At 37.8% G+C, this 16,738-nt stretch overlaps 1 protein-coding gene across 7 annotated transcripts in view; it reads left to right on the top strand.

The window, feature by feature from the left end:
• PHF14 (PHD finger protein 14) overlaps positions 1-16,738 on the top strand; it is a 142,272-nt gene that overhangs the window by 113,923 nt on the left and 11,611 nt on the right. The window lies entirely within an intron of this gene.

Raw genomic sequence — 16,738 nt, 5'->3', positions numbered from 1 at the left:
ATGAAAATTGGGAAGAACTGGTGATAATAATACAGTGTATCACGTTAGAAACACTTCTACAGCCATGGTTGAAAAGGTATAAATTTGCAGATATTTATTTTTAGATATGGCTATGCTTAGTCCCTTGGCACACAAAGATACATACATCACTTTCATATTCATGTACCACTTTCTCAAATGCAGAATTAACACATGCTTTCTCAACAAAAAAATCTGTAGTACTCCCTACTTTGTTCTTTAATTGGATCTTTTCAACAGCACACAGCCCACCCTGTCCTTAGTTGAGTGTGCTAAACTTTTGGAATATGTATACTCATCGGAAGCCTGAAGATGCTGTGTTTACATGCTACTTCTTTATGGCCCTCCACTGACTTCCATTAATTTAAAACAAGATACAAATCATTTCATAAAATTATGTAATATTTGTAATGAAACAGCAACTGAAACAATGCTCTCACAGTCAGTGGATTTTTCAGAGATTGCAACCTGACTACCCCAGTTGGGTTTGTGTGTGTGTGTGGGGGGGGGGGGGTCAAGTTTACCTGACTTTAGGGGAAAATGGTGACGCAGAACTACTTTTTCCTGCTAATCTATGTATTCTGTAAATTTTCTTTAATATTTTAACCATTTTTGTAATCACATTCTGTAACGTCTAGTAAACTACAGTCCTGTGAAGTTCCTAAAAGATTATCCAGCCTTAGTTTTTGTGTTGCAAGCAGTTACATATGATATAAATTATAGAACAAATTGAAAAGAGGAAATATTGAACAATCCTAGACATGACTATTCAGAAGTAAGTTGCACTGAGTTCAGATGGAACTTATACCTGCCTGGGAGTTCTCTTGCTCCAAGGTATGTGTTCATAGCACTGTAACTGCAGATTATCTGATAGTATACTCTGTTTTGGCAGTAATGAACTACCATATTTGGTAGGGTGGCCCTATTGGTCCTTGGTCAATAAAAAGAAAGATGATTTTCTATTTGTTTAAAGCTGTCCTGGACAGATAAAAATCCATACTGCCTTTTAAGAAAGGTCTTTCCTGTGTACCCCTGTTTTGCAGTGGCATTGGAAAATTTTCTTTGTAGGGATGGAATATAAATATCTTAAGTAAATGTGGTTTCCTTTCATCCATCAGCTTTGATTCTGTCAGTGCCGCTTTCTCTTTTCTTGGCATGATTGTATATTTAGGGTAGGACTAAAATGAGGCTCAATAGACCTTCTAACCTCAGTAGAAGGACTTCCTGCCCTATTTACTTCCAACTCTTAATTCACCTCTCTGACAGCGAGTAATGAGAGATGAGATCTTGGTTTGGCTAAAAAGTTAGTCATATGTCTGTTCTTTTTATTTATACATATAAATCAGTTTCTCACTTGCCCATATATGCTGCTGTTGTGTTATTTTTAAATTGTTAAAAGCAAGTCAAAATGGTTTTATAGTAACTATTTAGTGGCAAAATTTATAAGAAAACAAGAACAATAATGTTGCCGTGAAAGTTAATTTATGATCATATATGTTTAAGCTGAGGTACTCGTAGATGAATTTGAAGACTGTTGGTTTAAATATTAATTACTTCAGTTAAAACATTTTCAGAAATACAAGATATTTATCTTTATTTAACCTTTTCATTGCCCTGCCTTTCTTTAAAGCACACTTAGTCCCATTTCGTCTGTTACCCAAGGAGGTATTTAATACATGACAGCATTATTTGCATTACACAAGAAGCTTAACTTTACAAGCTGTGCTATTAATCAGAGCAGTTCTACATATTGACCTATGAAAGATCATAATTGTTAACTTAATTAAGTAAATTGATTGTCACACTCTGATGAACTTAGTATTGAGACGAAATTAAAGGCAAATAGAAATAGACATTTGTAGGTTAGAAATCATATTTTATGGAATTTTATAATGCATTCTGTTTAGATGATACAAGCATCTACTATATAACAACTAGCATACAGTCAGTTTAGAACGAATGGCTAAGAATTTTGGATTTGTCAATATCACTTTCTGATATTAAATGAATAACTCTATTGAGAATGTTCATTAAAGAATTGCACCTTGTATCTTGCAGTAGCTCGTGCCTGGTGCAATAATGGCAGGACTTAGTATAAGGATCCAGCCACCCTAGTTTTTCTTAGTGTCCCACAACAGTTTCAGTAGGCCTTCAGCACTCCGTTAATGGATCAGTTTATGCTTTTTAAAACAGTGATGGGCTTCACACTTCTGCACGTCATGCTGACCAGCAATGGCATACACACTGCCTTGGGTTCCTTGCAAGAGGAAGAAAGGTGGGGTATAAAAGAAATGTAGCATAGCAGGACATACCCAATATGTGATACATAGTAATACATACCCAAAGCACATTAGCCTTCCTATGTTGAACTGCTTTCAGGCAAAAAGAAATGTATCTGATGCTTGTCATTCTGTTATTGTTTCACAAAACAAGCCATCTGGAAACAGCTCAGAGGTCTATAAAATTATGCATGGAGCTGATAAAGTGGATAGAGAGAAGCTTTTCACTTTCATAGGGCTTGAACTCATCCAGTGAAACTGATTTTCAGGAAATCCAATTCAAAGACATTGCTTTTTCACACGTGTAATTAATTTATAAAACCTGCTCCCATAAGAAGTAGACAATAAGTAAATATATCATAGAATTAGCTCCTCCCTGCAATAAATCAAGCATCAACAGTCAGATGCTTCCAAAAATTATTAAAATATATTCATTACCCTAGACTTTTCCTGACTAGTCTAAATATTGTTGTATTATTATTGTGGATTACCTGCTAAAGGAATATAAATGCAATGAAATAATATTAATTGCAATATACTGACCTGGTTCTCATGACTCATCCAGGTCATTGTGGATCATTTTGCCCATCATAAACCTCCATGTATTCTGGGTGTCTGTGATTGTTGTTTTCTATATGCAACCACCAATTTGGACAAGCGGGAATTTTGCCATATTGTGTGAACCTGGCCATGTTGGGTCATGCAAGAATTAAGCATTCCAACCCTGCTATTAATTGATGGTTATGTGCGGGTTATTTAATCCTTGAATAATCTGTAATGGCTCTGTTCATGTGCAATGACACAACCTCTGATCACCTGGATTGAGGGTTGCATATTGAACATGGCATTAACTAAGCCATGTTGAACCAGTATGCTGTGCAAACATGAACAATTTGTACAGTGGACTTGATTGCATTCCTCATTTCATGCTTTATCATCCTATTGCGGTTGGTTAAGCAACTGGCGAACAGATACCTGCTTTTCCTGCCACTCTGTCTTAGATTTCAGTTCATAATCTGTGAATACTGTTGGATTAACTTGCATTTATCAAAAAATCCTAAAATTATTTTGGTTTTCCAAACATTTAATGAAGGCTAGCAATGACTTTCCACGTCCTTTATGCTTTGTGAACTAATAGTATCAATTATTTTTTTTCACTCTCATATGATGCCAAAAATATATTTCAGAATGTTATCAGGATTTGCTTATGTTGCCTTTTCTACACATTATAACTTGAGCTTCATTATTTTTCTTAGTAGAGCAATACTTGCTTGATTAATTTATACACTATATCTGTGTATATTCATCTTAATATATTTTCTCCTGAAGCATTTAGACATCCTGCTAGAGGCATAATTCTAGATACTGAAAGTAACGGTGTGATTTCAGGAGTGGACATGCAGCATTTGCCATAGTCTGCTTGGCTAGTTTACTCTTTCAATGCATTTCTAATTAAACCATAAAAAAACCCTGAGAAAATAAGTGTTCTGGTGACTATAGGGAGATGTTGCACAGCTCTAAATAAGTTTTGTTGAATGTTCTAGTATACAAATGCAAGAAAAGCACTGCTGGATCAGACTGAAGGCTTGCCTAATCCAGTATTCTGTACCCACAGTCACCAAGCAGACGGTTATGGGGAGCCCACAAACAGAACATGGTCACAATTCTGCCCTCCTGTTCCCCAGAAAGTGGTATTCAGAGGTGGTTTGCTAGAGATAATATACAGAGTCCATGACCGGCACCCATCAATAGGATCTGCCAGTATCTTTTTAGGGACTGAGGGACCACTGAGAAGGTGAAGCTGTCAGTTTCTGTTGATGCTGATTGTTCAAGTGTATCTGTCTATCACTTTCAACCCCACTTTTCAGCTTTTGGTGGCTGCTGATAATAGTAGCTGCTATTGTACTGCTGTTTAGAGTTTGGTGTGTTCAGGTGATTTACAGAATAGGAATGATGAGTTACATAAGTAACCCTATATATCATAGATCAAAATCTTGCTTCTGCATCTTGCCAGCAGAAGTAATAACCGATGCTCATGACTGTTCTTCCTAAACAGTCATGAGCATCAGTTATTCACATGATTTCTTTAATTAGTACTTAGAAATTGTTTCCCAGTACAAAAAGTAAACAAAGAGTTCCCCCTACATTTGAAAAAGATGAAGAGACCTCTTAATTGGATCCCTTTTGACAAGACCAAATCACTCAGCTTCTGGAGATTGATTTATGCAATGCTGGCCAGTATGCCATGAGCAGAGTGTTTGGGTGCTGCAGAAAGATTTTTGTACAGCAATAAATAGAATGGCAAAAACAGAGATAGTCCAGGGAAGATGTTACTAGTCAGCCTGATCTGGAAGAATATTCCCAATATGAATGTCCAAGTTATGAACACCCTGTACATACAAATGAACTTCCATAAAACCTATGAATTTAAAAACAGGTGGGAAAATGAGTGCAACTCTCAGCCATTAAATGACCTACCTATAACTGGATAATCACTGAGTCTCAAAGAAATGTAGGAACCCCAAAACCAAGTAGGCAATTGAAAAATGCTTTCCATGGGCTACAACGCTAGAAAAAATGGATGAACGTCAAAAGAGATCCTCATAAGTGTAATCAACATTTGTGTTAAACTGATAAGATACTTTGCCATGGTACATACTAACATAGGATGCTGCCCTATTCCAGCCCAAGTTATTTACCCATCTAGTGCAGTATTATTAAGTAGTGCTGTATTATTAAATAGTGCTGGCAGTGGCTTTTCAGGGACTCAGAGTTCTTCCATATCATCTTCTATCTGATCCTTTTACCTGGAGTTCCCAGGGTCTGCGCTTAGAGCCTTACACATGCTAAACAAATACTATACCATTAAGTTGTGTTCTTACCATGACCATTCCAACAACACTATTCCACTTTTTAACACTTAACAGTTCATAATATTTTTGTTAAGCACCAGTGTCCAGACATTGACTCTGTTACATAGTCTTCTCAAACTTAGTATCTGTCTTCTCTGTAATGCACCTTATGTAGCCTCAATAAGTGACACATAAATCTGGCCCTTGTTCGTTCGTTCGTTCTCTCTCTCTCTCTCTCTCTCTCTCTCTCTCTCTCTCTCTCTCTCTCTCTCTCTCAAATTTCACTGAATTAAAATGTTTATCATTCAAGTATTATAAAATTATTGCCATTTTGTTGCTCAATAACCTTTAGTACCCTCCAGTCAAAAATTGGTGAATGCTTCATGCCCTTTTCTATTCCAACAATGGCATAGGTAACAATTATTTATCATCCTGTAATGAATCATTTTTATCAGAGTCTTGTGTCTCATCTCTATATATAGAATAAATATTTATGTTTTCTCATTTTTCTGAAGTAGAAGATACAAACAAAATAGGTTTGAAGTGTCAGCTATAATTCATTGCTTAGGAAGAATGGCCTTATTCTGATACTGTATAGAAAGGGGGAAAAAACCCCATCTAAATCATTTCGGTGGCAAGCTTATAACCAAGATAGCATCAGCATTTTCCTCCTTGAAAATATATCTGCCATAAATTAAATGAAATCTTCAGTATTAAAATATCTATGACAGGTTTAACCCTCCTGTTGCTGTATATGTGTTTTAGTAGCCAGGTATTTGTGTGTTGCTTAAAAAGAAAGGACAAATGAAAGTTAAAAATAGGATTTCCATTCTGTAGTGGGGTTTTCAGTCACTCTGTTAAATAATGCACCAAATCCAGCTAGAATGTGAATTTACATAATAAAGCAAACTGCATGAAGCATGAATTCCTTTTCTTAGCCATTCTAAAAGTATAATGACCTTCTGATTGCATACCACCTTTCTTACACTTTATTTTTTGTACACTGTAAGATTTTTAAATGGAATATGTTGATACTCAAAACTGGGCATTCTGGTTGCAATTAAGTGTAGAAGAACTAAGCCTGGGTTCTCTTACTGCTTTGAGTAGCATCACAGATGGCCTCATCACCATTTGTTCTTATATGTCACCTGACTGGAGAATGAATTCCAAGGGGGAGAGAGAGTGATACCTGACTTTATTCATTTACAAAATGTATTTATAGATTTTATTCTGTTTTCCTTATATTTAGTAATGGGCATTCAAATAACTTAGTTATACATACTCCCCCACAAAGTTCAGATGCACCCAACCAACATATGTTGGAAGATTAGTGCCATAGCTATTAAGCCATAGCCACTGTGGGCCTCATTTAGTCACTGGATGTAACAAAAGTGCAGAAAATAGACTGTCTTTTTAAGGTTCATGATTTCTCACCTTCCTCTCCCTCTGTTTTCATAGGATGTTGTCTGTTGGTTTAAATGGAAAAAAAATCCTACAACTCCCACCATTTTTTCTGTCTAAACATGCATAGAATTATGCAAATGATCAACATTCTTGAGCTGCGTATGATTTGCATTTGTCTAAGCAAATAGTACTATCACAATTAGATTCTAAGTTAGGAGTGGCTTTTTAACTGGTAAAACTATATTTGAGGAATTATTGCTGAGAAAATTGGAGGAAGTACCATGCACTTTCTTGACATCCAGTTATCCCAATGTATCTGTAATTTGTCTGTAGTGCCCTGTCTCTGGTACCTGCTTCCCAGAGAGGTGTGCCTGGCACCAACACTGTATTCATTTCAGCACCAGGCCAACACTTTTTTATTTTCCGTCTATTTTGAGGAATAATTGTTGTTTTTATGTTGTTTTTATTAGCTATTTATATTCTACTTTTGTGAGCTTCCATTGCATTGCATCACCATCTTGAGACTATTGTATAGGATGGGATAGAAATGCCACAAATACATACATACATACATACATACATACATACATACATGAATGTCAGTCTAAAATAACTGCATACCTGCAAGTACAGTAAGCTGTGCAAGAAAACCAACAGTGACCCAAATGCAGTCACGCCAGTCCTAGCCATCCTAGCCTAGCTTAAAAAATGAAGTTCTGTCTCTCTGGTGTCAAGAACAATATAACCGATCATGGGGTAGTTTCTGTTTTCAAATTGCATTACCATTTTAGTAATGATAAGAATACTATTAAAGTGATGCAGAAAAATTAATTACTGTGATAAGGTAATGAAACTTGTTTAATAGAGCATAATCAGTAACTTAAATTTCAACACATTTTTAATTTCTCTTTAGCATAAAAGAGAGTTGTGTCAGTGTATGCTTGTGAAAAATATGTTTTAAGGCAACATAAGAGCTCCACCAAACACCACTCCATGCTGAGCAAAGTTTATTATACCCACAGTATTTGAACATCCAACTTATTAGCTTCTTTTTCTGCTAAGTTGATGTGAGACCTTTTATCTTCAGTAGTTTTGCTTTCTTTTTATATGCAAACATTTGAGTTTGGATCACAACATTTGATTGCATTAGTTAAAATAATACTAAATAGAACCTGTGCAGTAATTGTTGTATTGATTTTGAGTATCTGTGCAGCTAGCCCTGTCTCCTTTCACTCCCATTACCCAGTGGTTTGTGCAACAGGTATGATCATCACATGAGCAAGTAGAAGTAGGAATTTTCTGGGCAAGTTCACACATGACACTAAACCACCCTGAGAATAAGCCACAGTGGATGGATAGCTTTTCCATTACTCTCAGCAGACTATTTACTGCGCAAGAGCTTCTGTGTCTTTTTCCTCCCTTATTGAATGCTCTCAGCAGCTGCTAGCACATATCCTAGGGGCCCTTGTGATAGAAATCTTCATTTCATTGCCCTCTGCCACCACATCCTTTCTGCAGTTGGTCCACTGAGGTTTCAGTTTACCAGGGAAATTCCCTCCTCTCACATCATTTCACCAAAGGGAATTAAATTTCTTAGCCCATATGAATGTTGATATGCATTCATAAACTTTATGCTACAAAAAGCTGCAAGACAACTATTGAGCCAAACACAGCCCTACCTACCACTTGTCAATGTCCTTATCAAGTTCATCCTCCACTTGGTGCTTCTGAGGTGAACACAGCCCATCCTTCCCCTGCCACATCAATTTCCCCAAAATAATTTGTTGAACCTTTATAAATGCAGAAACATGTTCACAATTATTATTTTCTCCCCTTGTTCTCTCCCCTTGTCAATTTCACCTATTTCAGGGCTTTCTTTGCTTTCTCCTGCAGCCACTTTCAGTTCCTTCTCCCATCAGCACATTGTGCTTGCTGCCTCCCTCTGCTGATCCCATTTTACCTGTGAGATGCATATAAGTGTTACTGAGCCCTGAGAAGGATTGCTAAACATGCTACCAGAGTGGGGGCTGGCTGAGTAAAGATACAGAAAATAGAAGACAGACAGCTGAGGTGGATCAGTGAGCATGTGCAAAGTTGCAGAAGAGTGAAATAGAGGGTTAAATTGTGCAAATGTTAAGGCAGGGTAGTAAAACTGAGGGGAAATTACACCAAATTTCTAGTAGCAAACAGTCACATGTGCCCACACACAGAAACTTTTAAAAAATATGAACATGGTTGGGACACTCCATGATAACAGACCTTCAAGATTTCTATTTTAAAAAGTAAAAAATCCATCCTTTCGTAGACTAAGAAGGGATGCAGGAGAATGGAAGCAGCACTAGTGAGATCACATGGAGCAGGGGGGAGGGACTTGCCAATTTTGCCAAGTGGCTCTCTTGTGGTGCATGAGTGGCCATGATAAAATTGCCCTACCAAATTCTAACATCACAACGAGTCACTCTGAAAACAAGCCATTCTAAAGAACCCTGTTCCAGGGCATGGGTTTTCAGGGTAGCTTCTTAAACATACATGCACACACACATGCACATGCATACAGGGTTCAGATGTTGTATTAAGCTGCTCTGCAATAACTTTTGGTAACAACCAACCCACTTTGGCTTAGTCTGAAGTGCAAACCAGGTCATTGTATGAATGGGGATGTATCACAAAGATGTACAGCAGGACCCCCTTATCCACTGTCTCAGTTATCACAGTTTCACTTAACTGAGGTTGACCCATCGGCCCTCTACATTTGCAGGGGTTAGGGGACAGGACCCCCATGAAAGTGGAAAAACTGCAAATATCTCTAGGGGGAAACTGCTACTATCTCTAGGGACCTACACACTCTGTTTGGGGGCACCACACTCTTCATCTTGGTATAGTTACGTGCTTTGCCTCTCAGTAGGCACAAAGACTCTAAAGATATTTGCATTTTTTATGCACAGTTTGTCGCACTATTTCAGGGGTCATGTGCCCCTAACCTCCCCCACCCACCAAATGTGTTCACTGCTATACATGCTATCAGGCATCCATTATGGATATGGGGATCCTGCTGTATTCCCAGTAAAGCATCTAATTTTGTGGTGGGAAGAACCCAAGCACAGAGGGGATTCAATAGGCTGGTAATCTGTGCTGTGAGATGCGCAATCCAAAAATAGAACGCCTTTTGAGAAAAAGGACTGAAAGCCAATTCAAGCTATCATTTTCTGATGTGATATAGCCTTTTCACTCTACTGGGATTTTAAATGTGCAGTTGCTTCTCTGAAAGCACCTCATTTGAATCGCTTCTACTTGAGAGAGCATGTGCCTGCTTTTATGTGTGTTGTGTGCACTTGTAGGTCAGAATCATTTTCAAATGGGCAAACATTCCATTTTAAACATCTGGAGATACAGTGCAATTAGAGGGTTGGAAGATCTCACAAATACTATTTTAACTGACCCTGAGAGCTCTGTATCAGCTTTGTTCCATTCAAATGAGATTATTAGAATAATATTGCTACCTGATGATAGTTAAAGCTTATAATCTTATCACAGTACAAACACATTTTAAAGAACTCTACAATAATACATATACAGATCATGTAGACTTCTGAAATTGCATGAACTTCAAGTTTTTATTCATAAGCAGTTACAGCCCATCTTTCATGGCACCAAATATTCATTATATGAGTAGTAAAAACCCCCTAAGGTGTACAGTTTTTAGGGTGGTTTGCTATAACATGTGAATCCGCCCCCTGTGAACCAACTTGCAGTAGTTGCTATTGTGTTTTACTAATCAAGTGTTTAGAGTATTGCTGTGTTAGCATATAGTATCATCCTTTATCTGTTTTGTGTAATATAGCTTTGTAGTCCACAGTGGCAGTTCACATAATTCTTTAAAACACTGGATGAGTTTTAAATGTACATGGAAAGCACAAAAGTTGCCTTTAAGTAGTGTAGCATATAATGTATTAAGAAATTAGGCGGAATAACACTAAACATCTCTTCTTTGAATTCCATCTTTCAACTTGGTTTCATTTTCTTTCCTTCTGGTTTCTTTAAGTCGCAGTAAAATGCTTTCCTTTGATTTGTTAAAATCTTCCTTCTTCGGCATGTTTATATGCATAGTGAGAGGAACCCATAAAAGACTAAGACCAGATCGAAATAATTTCATGAAAGGATTAGGGTTCATTCCTAATAAATAGTTTTGAATTATAACACTAATATGTCAAGCAACTGGAAGTCAGAAACTGCAAGGCCCAGAATGTGATGGCAAGAATATTAACTGGGAAAGTCCACATAAGATGTATTTCCTTAATTCTTATTTTTTCTTAAATTCTTAATCTATGTTTTATAATCATAGGATCAGAACTTATATTTTATCATTTTGCGTTGAGGCAAAAATATACTAAATATACAGTATAAAAATTATTATATTACAGTCTTTACAGTTCAAACTTATGTATAAGTTACTTCTGCAATATTTTATTTTCACTAACTTATAAACTCAAGGGATGTTACCTCAATTCCATATCAACTTCACCAGCTTCTAAACTGTTTCTAGGCCCAATTGATGGTTCTGGCTTTTACTTTAATAGCAGGAGGTAAAATCAGTTGAATGTATTTTCTGTTGGGCACAGAAATGTACTTGGGAATGTACTTGGGAAACATTCATGAAATTGAAATAATTGGTATTATATTGTTACAATTGTTATAAAAGGTAAGTAAACATTTTTGGTAAAAATTATAATATCTTCCTCTTCTCATGGCAGTATATAACTCTAATTATAGGGAAACGGTACTCTGCTCTGGATACTTATTTAGATTCTGCATAATTAAATCATCTAAGACGGCATACACCACCAAAATCATTTGATTTTGTTAAGTATCTAGCATGTGCCTGCTTGTGTTAACTCATAACTGTAAAAAACATCAGTAATAACTATGTTCATTGTAGTGGATGCAGGCCAGAAAACATTTGTTGTAGCCCAGACTCACTGGCTACTGTGGAGAGCTAAGAACTACATACACAAGTCATTGAATTGCTAACAGAAGGAAAGCACTAGTTGAACCTGGGAGTGCTCACCTACTGGATCACAGCCAATACCTGCACTAGGCCGGTGGCTTTTCTTTGCCTCTGACGCTTCAGAAGGAAGCTAGTCTTCCAGGTTAGAACTTGGGTGGGATTTTCTGAAAGCTAACAATTTGGAGGTATACAACACTTGCAATTTTCTGAAGGTAGGTATTGTATTTGTGTAAATGAATATATCCTACAAACACTGTAATCATGTTATGCATATATAAACTTGCAGTCAAGACACCGTGAAATACACAGCAGTTGTTTTTCCTCATACTTTTGTAAGCTTTCATTCAATGCACTGGATATGGTGGCTTTTTCATGAATACAGTCTCAGGGAAGCTTTCTAGCATACCTTGATGGGCAAGAGTCTCGGACATACATGGTAAACCCATGTATAAGAAAGGCACCCAGAATCTCAGGAAACTCTTTCTGTCTAGGGATGGTCTTACGGCATTCTTGTGCCCATTTTTTCTCTTTCTCATCTAGGCTTATTTTACACTTAGTATGATTGTAACAGATTTGGTAAGGTTAAATTGTTGAACTTGGAGCTAAACGTTATTAGTTTGTATGAAAAAAACTAGATCTGAAGTCAAACTGCTGGCAAACTTGAATTTTGGAGCATTCTCTTGGGCAGTGTACATAGGGCAGAATTCAGTAGGAACTTATACCTCTGCCAGTTCTCGTATATTCTGCCAGAAAGCATCCACTTTCTCTTGCACATATGCAAGTTACTGCATTCTGGGCAACCTGAAAGGAGCAGAAATGCTCGTTCTTGGAAGGCACAAGTTGGCAGAGCTTGCACAAAGAAGCTCTGCCACCCTGCCTCCTTCCAGAAATTAGGAAGTGTGAAATCCACTTGCAGATACAGTCCCACTTCTGCAACAGAATCAGTGGGACCCACACTTGTTGGAAAGGAATTAGCAGAGTGTAAAGGAGTTGGTGGGGGTATACATGCCCAGTTGGTTTCTGCCTATAGTTTCTGAGGCAAACATGTTTTTCTGCCAATCTTCATCATATAGGAGGCAGAGACAGGGAAAAATATGTAAAATCTGCAATTTATTAAACTGAAGTATATAAAACAGAAGGTAAGAAAGTATTTAAACAGCATTGTTAGAAAAGACATTTGAAAGCAGTGACCATTTGTCACAATTTGGGACAAGAATAACCTACAAAATCCTGTACAGATGGAAAATTTGTTCAGAAGGCAAGACTGAAACAAAACACAAGTTTTCATAGTACCTAGTGTTAAAAAATTTGTCAATGGATTGATCCTGGACCCTGTTCTGACATACTTCTGAGTACAAAGATAAGGTTGAAATTCAGTGAACCCTTACAAGGTATGTCACCGATGAAGTGTCAGACAGGATCCCCTGAAGCTTTTTGTCTGGAGGCTAGAAAAGAGATGGAAAATACCAAGAATTGTTTATATTGGTGTTCTCTAAGGAATGCAGTACATGTGGCATTTATCTTACATGGTTTTAACTGAGCCAATAGAACTGACATAAGAAACACCTAGTTTGTACTATATATAACAAAGCCTCATTTCTATTGATGTTTCTGACTGCATCATACCCAGAATAAAGAACAGCTGAATTTTCCGTGTCAATTTAAAATTGAATGACAGCCATTATTTGTGAATCTGAAAGTGACGTTAATACATATTTATTAGACAGGAGAAATATTTTTTCAGTAACAGAGGTTCTGTCCCTGCCCTTTTTCTTCTCATTCAGCAGTCACAACTTCCTATCTTGTTCGTTTATCGGCTGACATAAAAACAATATGTTTGATGTAGTGGAGACCATTTTTAGAAATAGAAAGCTTGCAAGAGCTCAGTTCTTCTTTGATCCCTATTTCTTTAGTTGACACAGATACTTGTATTTTTCTGGGACATAACAACATTTCACTACAGTATTTTACTGAAATATAAGAAATAGGAGCAAGTGGGGAAACAGAGTGCCTCTTTCTACTTGATAGGCAAATGATGTTCCAGGGCAGGGGTGAGGAACCTGCGGCCTTCCAATTGTTGGATTACAACTCCCATCAGCCTCTGCCAGTATCACCAACAGTAAAAAAAGAAATGTGGAAGTTGTAGTCCAAGATCATATTGAGAGCTACAAGTCTCCAAACACTCTTCTAGAGGAAGGAAGTACATCTAAGCATAAACCATCTAAATTGGTTTGAGATTTTCAAAATTGTAATTCTAAGCATAATCAGAAAAAAGAGAAAAGTCAGGTCTTTGGAGAAGCTGCATTGAGACTATCATGTTGAGGGGGAAAAAACTGAGATTTCTCTAGGTTAGTTATAGTAGTGGTTTCAAGTTTACAAGCCACGGTATGTTTTGCAGTTAAAACTCAGGGTTGTTTAATAGCATAAGCGAGCCAGAGTTTCTGGGGTGGCATGTCCATTGAAAGCTGAACCAGTACCTACCAAGTACATGGAAGGCAGTTCACTCACCTCCAGAGGTTTTGTAGTAAGGTATGTGAACAGTATCTCCCATTCTGAAACTTTTTCACTTTCCGCAATAACTGAAATCACTTCCTTTTGTGACAATACATTAGAATGAATAGCAGGGACAGGGGAAACTAACAGCCCAGGAAGCCCAGAGTTTTTGGAACAGAGACATACCAGTTAACAAAAACAGCTGCTTTGAGGAAACAAAATTATTTTATAAACTTTATATTGTTGTGTTGCTCTGGACATATCTGAGCATTTTAACTTTGTTTGTTAATAAAGGGGCATATTTTTGTCTGCATAGAACTATAGCCTGAGTAGTAGTATAGTATTCTATCACATGTGATTAGTTCGTGTGCTTTCAGATTCATGGATTTGCTGAGATTCCCTCAGTTGCTCTAAATTTATGGTACAGCTTTAACCTTTATCTCATTAAATATGAATTTTTCCTGATACCAAGAAACCTCCCTTCATTTCTTTTTACAGTAAATTTAATGAAGCATTTCCTGTAAGCTCATTTCAGTATCTATCATTGCCCACCAAAGTGGGAATTCAGTGCAGAATTGTAAATTAATTGCCCTTTCTACTAAATGAAATAAGAATTCCAAATATGCAGCATCAGGAAATTTAACTGTGTTCCTCAATTGCTTATCCAATGCATTGGAAAACCAAATCAAGAAGGACAGAAGAAGGCAGCCAAAGGTTGCTAAATGTAGCACATAACACAGATTTTGAACTTTACTTAATGATCTGAGTGTTTATTGCTATGAAATAAATGCACCATTTCAAGAATTATGGTGGAATTGTAATACATTAAAACTCTAATTAATTTTGGTCAGAAGCATGCATTGTGCATATTTTACCTAAAATAATCCCCCCTTCTTCAGTATGACCAACACTTTGAGTAACTGAAATAAATTTATCCCTGTTGTACAATGCTGGTATCCTTTACGGCTTGAAATGAAAGTTTTGGTGTCATGTTGTACAAGGCTTTAAAAACGTGTTGAAGGTGTATAACAACTTTGGTTGCACTTGAGCAAATTCATGCATCAACTATATAAATGTGGTTGTGGTATAGCAGAAATAAGAGTGACTGATGTCTGGCATTCCAGGGTAGGTGCAGTTGGCTAGTCCTAAACTTGGGAATGTCTCTTTCCTTGAAGATCAGGGCCCGGTCTAATCAAAGCTGTCTGCTTGGCCCAGCATCTATACCTAATACCCTTAGGCAGCTAAGGCCTCCATTCCCAAACAGGAACCACTGGAACTGACACCAGCTGTAATTTCTGGATGTGCAAGCTGCTGTTTTAATTTCTCACAATGCCCCTGATACAGTGTTGCTCCAGGTTGTTAGAGGAAACTGAACTGATGCCCACTGCTGTCACTGCCCATTGACAAAGGTCAGGGAGGTGCCAAAGGACATTTTATGAGTGCCCACTCAACCTTGAAGCCAGCATTGGCATTCTTACTGAAGTTTTGCATGGAAGATTCTTAGTTCTACTCTGAGATGATGAGCCGTGTTTATCTCTGTTTCTCAACTTCAGGCAAGGAAGAGGGACATTCTTTTTTCCCCATAAAAAGTAACAATGGCAGCAGCAGTACTCTTTTTCTGTCTTCAACCCATGCCCAAGACGAGGAAGCAAATACAAAGTATGAAGAAACCAGACCTTCAGCCACCAGAGCGAGAAAATATCCTATAGTCATTGAAGCAGCTGTAGCTGAGCAAGGAAGCAGCACAAACAAGTGACCTGATCTCTCTACCAGCAGCCAGGGAAAGAGATGTCAAGCCATGAAAGTTTTCAGTGCAGGGTTAGTGGCCCCACACCAGTCAAGGAAGTTCTGCTTCTTCCCCTAGGCCTGTAATGTCTCACCATTCATCTAATTTTTCTGTAGTTGGTGGTATAGGTAGTTGCCTAAAGAACAGCTGGAAAGCTCAAAAGGGGTTGGGTCCTTATCCTGAAAGAGTATAGGGGGAAGGGCATGCAACAGAAAAGGAAGGGTGCATGGAGCATGACTCAGGGACAGCAGATCCTGTAGATTCCCATCCAACAGTTGCATACCCAATACGTTGCTTTCATGAAGAAAGCATCAGGTCACAGCCCCAGGATATCCAGGTTTTTCAGTAGCTGCAACACAAAAACTCATTCCATTTTGTTTGTTATTTCAAGGTTTTCTTCTTGTAATAAAATAGAATATAATAATTTTTTAAAGAATAAAATAAATTTTGGTAGCCAAATTGGCCTCAAAGATGATTGCGGAGGACTGTATTACATCGGAGTGGGTGCCTTCTCTATGGCCACTCCTAAATCATGTAGCCCAGTTTGCCCAGTTTGTCCTCCAGATGCCGGGTAAGTCGCACTCTGGCTTTGCCCACCACTTTTCATCTCAGACAGGACTTGCCTTACACCTTGAGGAAAAATTTCTCGAGATGCCTGCTGAGTCTCAAGCCAACCTCAGGTGGCAGCTTCTTTGTTCTCATTTTCTTGCCTCTTTCTTCAGAGATGTTAGCCTTCTCTGTGGCCTTGGCAGCCAAGGGTTCCCCAGCCCTGTTTTAAACCAAGCATAAACAGACCCCCCCCCCAGTAATTCAGGAATAAGGGACAGTAATAAGAATCTGAAAGTCAAAAAGGCCTGGGCAATTAAAAATGGCTTTGCTTAGGATTGGTCTCAGCCATGCT

Source organism: Varanus komodoensis, unplaced genomic scaffold (genome assembly GCF_004798865.1).
Source record: "Varanus komodoensis strain SLA01 unplaced genomic scaffold, ASM479886v1 scaffold2, whole genome shotgun sequence".
Taxonomy (NCBI): domain Eukaryota; kingdom Metazoa; phylum Chordata; class Lepidosauria; order Squamata; family Varanidae; genus Varanus; species Varanus komodoensis.
Note: the sequence above shows the minus strand (reverse complement) of the source record. Positions and strands in the feature narration are given on the sequence as shown.